The sequence below is a fragment of the Camelus ferus genome, chromosome 22 (genome assembly GCF_009834535.1).
Source record: "Camelus ferus isolate YT-003-E chromosome 22, BCGSAC_Cfer_1.0, whole genome shotgun sequence".
Taxonomy (NCBI): Eukaryota; Metazoa; Chordata; class Mammalia; order Artiodactyla; family Camelidae; genus Camelus; species Camelus ferus.
This window is the reverse complement of record NC_045717.1, coordinates 25,407,129-25,415,171: the sequence shown is the minus strand read 5'-3', so window position 1 is coordinate 25,415,171 and position 8,043 is coordinate 25,407,129.

Sequence of the window (8,043 nt, the reverse complement as noted above, 5' to 3'; positions counted from 1 at the left end):
GCCCAGACACTGCTCTAGGCCCCGGGGGCCTCTGTTAATACCTGCGCCTGTGACAGAGGTGAGTAAGGAAAAGGGCACACAAGCCCTCTCAAATTTATGAAGCATCTGTGACATGCCAAGCATCCTTTCAGGCACCAGGAATACAGGGTGGATGGAAGACAGATCCCTGCCTTCTCTGAGTTCAGGGGAACAAGGCCAGATCTCAGCTCCGAAATTATGGACTTATGTGTGTGTACAAAGAGGAGTTTAGGGGGCAGTCATAGAAATCACAGAGGGAACCTACGTATCTGGGATGTCTGGGAGAGGCCACTTGGAGGAGGGTAACGTTGGAGGTGAGACCTGAAGGATAAAGATGGGCAGCCGCGGGAAGGGATGGGGAGAGAGACCCTGAGGCTAAAGACATGAGTGCATAGGTGTGTATGTGTTAGAGGGAGCGAATATTCAATGGCTCCCTATTGCCATCAAAATATCATCCAAACTCCTTTGTCTCCCCACAAGGCCCTGCACAGCCCCCTTCCCAGAGCCCAGCTCCCTTCACTTTCACCCTCACTCTGCTCCAGCCCCACGGGCCTCCTCACTTTCTCCAACTCACCTGGTACAGTCCTACACCCGGACCTTTGCACTTACTGTTCCTGTTGCCTGGAATGCCGTGCATTCAGGTCTCAGCTCAAACGCCACTTCCTCAGAAAAGCCCTTCCTGGCCGCCCCTTTAAGCAGTGTTCACCCACTCTACCCTGTGATTCTCAAACATGGCAAGCTATTCTCTCTTCCTCTGTCCTATCGAAGTTCCTGTGGGTTTTTTTGTTTGTTTGTTTTGACATGATTGTTTCTTTGTGGGTTGTTCCATTTGTTATTCGTTGCCTTCACTAGGCTGTGTCAGGACAGAGCCCACCTTGGTGCCTGCAGAATGTGGCACACAGTGAGTGCTCAATAAATGAACAGGCAGTGGAATGAGAAGAAGAAATCGCAGATCCAGCTAAAGCCAGACACTGCTGGCCACACTCCTGCTGTGGGGACTTTTGAGAAACCAGGAGTTCCACAATTAATTCTTTGATGCCAAAAGTTTGTCACTCCAAGTTTTGGGGGCAGTCTGTGAGTCCTAATTCCAAAACCTTCCCAGGAGGTGTCTTACCTCCACTGGGAAGGCACCACTTCTCCTGCCTGGACCACTAGTCAGAGACATGGCACCCCTTCCTCAATCTCTGCTTCTTCCCACCATGCATCTGGGCTTCTCTTGTCAAAAGCCCTCCACCTCTTCAAGTTCAATGGCTCTTTCTTGACCATCTCTCACAGCTCCGCTCAAAGCAGCCTTTCCTCTCCCTGCCCCCACGCCCTCCAACCTGGCGGCCCTCCTTCCTCTCTGAGTGCTGATCTCCTTCCTCCTAGCCTGACCACCTGAATGTCACCTTTGCCCACACCTCTGGCTGCCCAGGCTCTGAGCCACTGTGTCCTCTTTGAGGCTTCAGCCATCTCATTTGTGAAGACGGCTCTGAGCTCGGGCTCCACACGTGGTCCCTACCCTGAGACCCAGCCCTGCGGGTACAGCCACCAAATAATTCCCCTGGACATCCCTCAGGCCATTAGATGCACTCTCTTCCCCCAGACCTGTCCCTCACCCTGTCAGGCCCCAGTCCACCCTGATCCCCCAAGACAGAGCATCAACCTAGACTCTTCTCTCCTCGACACCTGCCATGCAGCCCTGCTCCCCGTCCCCACAGCCGCCTGCCTGCTCCAGCCTTTCATCCTCTCCCATCTGGACCTCAAGCCACCTTCTCCCTCAGAGCAGCTTTCATTCTTGTGGAAAGAGGGAAAGCCCCCCCACCCCATCGACTTAAAACCCTCCCATGGCTCCCTAACGCCCTTGGGACAAAGTCACAGATCTTCCAGCTAGCATCAGATGCCCTGTACCACCTGGCCCAGCCCAGCTTCACCTCCCTTCCCTAGTTCAAACACTTTCTGCTCTGGCCACACCAGTCAGATTACCTAATCTGTGTTCCTTCCCACCTCTGGGCCTTGGTTTCTGTGATTGTCTCTTTCTGGAATTCCCTCCCCCTCCTTTTCTGCCTGGAGAAAATGCATTCCATCAAGGCCCAACCCAAAAGACACCTCCTCCGGGCAGCTCCTCCAAAAGGTGAAAGGCATCTCCCTCTCCACAGACCCACACTGAACACAGACTGTCTAAAGTTGGCTATAAGTGGGTATTCATTCTGTAACCACCTCCTCGTGGCCTTAGCAAGGACCAGAACCAGGTCTTGCCTAGAGGCTCCCAGGGTGAGTGGGAAGGGGCTGAGGACACACTCCAGGCCCACATGGTCAGTGCCAGAACAGAGGGAAAGCCCAGGGCCTAGGGGACCCAGAGCAGCAACACGAGCGCTGCCTGGTGAGTTCAGAGGGGGCTCCCTGGAGGAGGGGACCTTTACCCACCAGTCTTTAGATCCCTCAGCCAGGCATACTCCACAGAGGAGGGTAAATACAGATTTGTGGATTGCCTGAGAAGCCACAAAACCACACACACACACACACACACACACACACACACACACACACACACACACACACACACACACGTCTTTTGGTGTGTATAATCTGCCAGGAAGAAGGCGATTTGCTCTGAGCAGCAGCAGCCCCAGCTTTGGGAGCAGCTTTCAGAATTTGGGGAGGCTCAGCAGAGAGCAGTCTGTGAGATGGGGAGCCCCCTAAGCAGCCCATTACTTGATAATTCGCTGAAATGCCACATCCGGCCAGAGCAGGAGGCAGGGAAAGGACTGCCAGCCTTGAGTTACAGCCCGGGCAGTCTAGCACAACCTTCTAATTTCACCGGGAAGGCTTCCCCCAGCTAACTACTTTGCCATCTGGGGCTTCACGCCCCACGCCTTTGGGTCTCTGTTTCCCCATCTGCAAAACCCTCGGAGAAGCTGCAAAATTGGGGGAAGGGGCTTAGCTTTTGATCTCTCCCCTCCCGCTGTACAGAAAGGCTCAGCCCCGGTTCCTGGCTGGGTTTTTATGATGTGGATGTGGGTTTTTTTTTTTTTTTTTAAAGGAAAAAGCTGAGAAGCAGCACTGGACCCAGGATTGCTCAGACCACCTTAAATCAGCCTCGCCGCCCTAGCTACTGTGGAAATTCCTTTCTCCGCGGTGGTTGGTTGGGCGCGCCAGCCAATCCGTCTGCCGCGCTCCCACATGGGTCCGTGACGTCACAATGGGCGCTGGCCAATGGAGACGAGAGATCCGGCAACCAATGGCAGAGGGTACTAAGATCGGCTGGGCCAATCGGAAGGCGGCGGAGAGCTCCCAGCGGGGTATGGAGAGTGCAGGTCCTCCTCCCTAATAGGAGCTGAGACCCTCGTGGACGCCTGAACCTGGAGGGGTTGGAGGAGGGCGGGGGATCCGGCTCGGTTAGTATCAAAAAACAGGGAGCAGCGAGTCACCCCCTGAGCCTGGAGGGTCTCCCTGTAAAAAAAAACACGAGCCTCTTGTCCAATGTACCACTTTGCAAAAGCGCAGCCAGCTGAGGGGGCCGACTAGCGCCTTTCGCCCTATTTCACAGATAGGTAAACTAAGGCAGAGACGTTAAGTCATTCCGGACGCCCCGGGAAGAACTGAGACTCTCACCCAAGCCCGGAGGCTCCCAAAACGGCAGGTCCGTTGGGGAGGGATGGGCCCATGCGTAGGCGAGGGGAGGTGTGGTGCAGGTCCCGGTGCCTCAGTTTCCCCGAGAGCGAACGGGAGAGGACACTCGAGCAAGCATTCGAGAGACTACGATCCCCACAAGCTCCCGCGCGGCGCCCGCCCGGGTTGTCAATCAAAGTAACGTGGGTCCCTCTCCGGCCCACGCTCCCCCGCCCGCCGCCTCTCTCCTGCCAGCTCCCGCTCCCTCCCCGCCGGCTCTGGGCCCGGCGCGGTATAATTACAGCCCATTGATCCGACCCGGGCCGGGAAAGCGGCTCCCTCGGGGAGGCCAAGCCTTTGGCTTCCGACATCGCCAACCTCTGCCTACCGCCCCTCTAGCCGAGATGCTGGGCCACCAGCCAGGCCTGTCCCCTCCTGCTGGCCATGGCTCGCGGGTGACCTCTGAGCCTCGGTTCCCGCCACAGTTGGCGTTAAGCTCCCCTCAGAAGAATTACATACAGGTTTCCTTCCACCCAGGAACATGGGGAGCCCTCCCGCCGTGTTCTCGAGCCCCCCACCTCCTCACGTGACCTGGAGACTCTTGAGGGCCTCTCTCTGGGCCACAGTTTTCTCACCTGTATAAGTGAGATGGTTACAGAAGACTTATTCATGTAACCAATGCTTTTTGCAGGCCCCAAGTGTGCAACCAGGGCTGGGCCATGCAGGAGGGGCTCCCAAGTTTGGGGAAGAGGGAGGAGTCCCAGGAGAGTGGTGGGGCTGGGACAGGGGGAGGGACCAAGGCTGGAGGTGGGGACAGGGACAGAGCCAGGAGGGAGGCGACTGTTTGGGAAGTTGGAAAGTCTTCCTAGATGTCACGTGAGGATGTTAAAGCCGGGGTTCTGCAGAATGCATAGGAGTTGCCTCATTTAAGCAGTGCCTTTATGTCACCCTAACCCAAAGTAGAAGACGAAAGATGGGCAACCTGAAACCCTTCCCTGGGACTGAGGAGCCTTGAGCTCTGACCCCTTGCCTTGCTGGGTGGACCTCTGAACATTCTGTGGCTGTGAAGTGGGGAGTGGACACACCCATGGCTATAATACCCCTCTGCCTACTTTCACCAGGGTCTGTAAGTGGCAACAGGCTCTGGCCAATGGCAGGAGGCACTAGGATAGGCTGAGGGCTCCAAACTCTAGCCAATCTGTGGGCAAGAACAGGGGAAAAAAGGAAGGGCTTTCAGGAGTCCAGGATGGACCTGGGCTCAGTGGGTATTCGCATCTTCAAATAAGTTCAGGCTATGAAGTACTTAAAATCATTCATAGTAAATGCTCAGAACGGGGTAGCCATTTGTACTCCGTTTATGCCCCAAGATACCTTTCCCTCCCAGCCTCACTTCACACACCCCAGCTGGGCCAAGCACTCACTCTCCACTCCCCCCACATCTTTGATCACCCATTAAAATGAATCAAATCCCATCCTTCCCTCTGCTCAAGAATCTTCCATAGCTCCCCATCACCCTCAGAATAAAATCCAAACTCCCCATCTCTGTCTACACGATCTGATGCCCACCACCTTCCTAGTCTCACCTCCTCCCTCTCTCCTCTGCGCTCACTCCCCTCCACCACATGGGCCTAGTCCCTGTTCCTCCAACACACCAGGCATGGTTCTGCCTCAGGGCCTTTGCACAAGCTTGTTTCCTTTGCCTGGACCATGGCCAGCTCTTCTCTTCCTTCCAGTCTTGGATCAAACATCACAACCTTAGGAGGTCTGGCCAGGCCAGCTTGGCTGCAGTGGCCCCCAACCTCCCTACCTGGTCAGCCTCTCTTATTTCATTTCCTTCAGAAGCCTCATCACTCTCTGAACACTTACAATTGACTTGCTTATGTGCAAAACCCATTGCCAGCATATGTGTTGGGAAAATAAAGGGGTGAGCTTAGAGAGGGGCAGAGCCTCTCCCAGGTTACCCAACAAGCTGGGTAGGGCCCCAGGGCCCCTGACAACCTGCCTGGTACTAACCGAGCCTGCAAGAGTCTGCTGCAAGCCAAGGCCACCCTACCCACCGAAGGCTGGGTTCACATCCTCCCTTGGATGCTGTGTTGCTGTGATTCTGTAAAATGGGGGTAATGACAGAAGTTTCCTCATCTTGTGTCACAGGATCAAACAGCTTGACAGATGAGTCGGCTTCAGCTATTACTATGATGTCAAAGTGACCAGTGTGGGGAAGAGGGCTGGAACTGGCCCTCAAGCGGCTATCCCCCGTTTTTAAACTCCCAGGGTCTCTTGGTCAGTGCATCTCGCCAAGACCCCACACCACCTATGCCCCCTCCATCCCAAGTCCTGGCTTCACCCTCTGCACCCTCCCTTCTGGCATCTCTGTGAGCTTGGACTCCGTCTCTCCCCTGGTGGGGGGCAGGGAGGCCTCCTTGCTGGACCCCAGCCTTGCCCAGCCCCCAGGCACTGCACAGGTGTAGGTGGAACAGTGTGGCCCAATAGGAGTCTTACTCCCTGGCTTCTGGCTTGCAGTAAGACGCTTTATCCTCTCTGGGCCTCAATTTTCTCATCGGGAAAAGGGGGCTATCCTGGGTAACGTTCCCCATGGCAGGGGTTACTCCTAGGTTAGCTGCTTTATTCATTTGATCTTATGTCTGAGGCTCACAACCGCCCTTTACAGTAGGGGTTGGGAACCTGCAGTAGCCAGAGGCAGTCCTACCTCCAGCCTTCTGCACCCCCCCTCCCGGGGTCCCTCTGCCTGGAACACCCTCCCTGCCCTCCAGCCTTCTCCCCCAGGCAGGCCCCTTCTGTCAGCCAGGCCTGCGCTCAAATGTCATCTCCTCAGAGAGGCCTACTCGCATCTCCTGGCTTAAGTAGCCCCCAGTCATTCTCTGTCTCCTGGCCTTGCTGGATTTTTCCTCCCACAGCCCTTGACTGTTTTCTGAAATTATCTTACTTGCTGGTTTATTTGTTGTCTGTCTTCCCTACATGCTGTGGGGCAAGAGGGGCTCTGTCCTGGGTCCCAGGCCCCTACCACAGAGCCTGGCCACGCAGCAGGCGCCCGGTAAATTTCGGTTGCCCAGTTGCTGGTGGGTCTGGCTTTGGAGTGGGGTGGAGGAGAGGCGGCCAGGCCCAGAGACGCCTAGGGACCTGCCCAAGGTCACACAGCGCCGCGCTTGGTCTGTGGCTGCCCTTGGAGCCACCCTCCCAGGCCGGGTGTGGCCGAGTGCCAGGTGGCCCGCCCCCTCCTGCCCAGTCGCCGCCGCCAGGGACCCACCGTTAACCCCGCGGGCCGGCCCAGCGCGTCACCAAATAGGCGGGGTCAGGCCCAGCAGGGAACGGGGAGCGCGGGTACCGCCCCTCCCCGGGCTGGGATCTGGGAGGCAGAGAGGGGAGGGGAGGAGGAAACGGAGGGGACAAAGGGGGAGGAGGCGGAGGGGAGGGGGAGAGGGGGGAGGGGGAGAGGGTGAAAGGGGCGGAGGAGGAAGGGGCGGAGGGGCGGAGGGGCAGGGAGGGGGAGGAGGACGCGAGAGGGCGGAGGGTCAAGGGCGGGGGAGGGGCGGCCTTCCAGGCCTGGCAAGCGCCCAGCAACCGGGCCCAGCGGGGGGACGAGGTTTGTGGGGGGAGGGGGGAGCACGGGCGAGGTGGGCAGAGAGGCGCGGATGTCGGGGAGGGGGCACAGAGCGGGGACACGCGGGGAAAGTAGGAGGGAGAATCTAGAAAGACCTTGAAGGACAGAGGGAGGAATAGAAAAGAAAGATGAAGACACAGGGAGATAGAGGCTCAGAGACGCCCAGAGGCGCGGGGCAGCAGAGACAGAGAAAGGCAGGTCCCAGGAGAGACCCACAGAGCGGAATGCTTGGTGGTGGGCAGAGGATGAGGGTGCACGCAGCTCCCCCCTACAGCGACTAAAGTCAGAAAACATCCAAATACCACGCGGCCTCCTCTTGAGGCCTTACCTCCGTCTTCCCTCCATCCTGGCCCCCCTGAGTCCCCAAGGGATCTTGCTCCTCCTGGATCTGGATGCGCCCCTCCTCTGCTCAAACACCTTCCATGGCTCCCTGTGTCCCCAGCTCTTCCACCTGGAGGGGAGCATCCTACAGGGCTGGCCTAGGCCCACCCATCTCACTGGCTTTCTGCCATTTTCCCACTTTCTCCCTCCGTATTTACAGAACACCTACTGTGCCCCAGGCACGATTCTAAGCCCAGAGGATTCAGGGGTGACCAAAAGAGACCGAATCCCTGTTGCTGCAGAACTCATCTTAGAGTGGGGAAAACACAGGACAAGGGAATATTTGTTGACCTAAGCTGTTTAAAGCGATCAATGCCGTGCAGATAAAGCAAGCAGGAGGTGGGGGTGGTAAGGAGTGCAGTGGCTTTGGGGACAGTGTGTTCCAGGCAGAGGGAGAGGCCCAGAGGTGGCACCAGGCTTGGTCACCCTCAGAC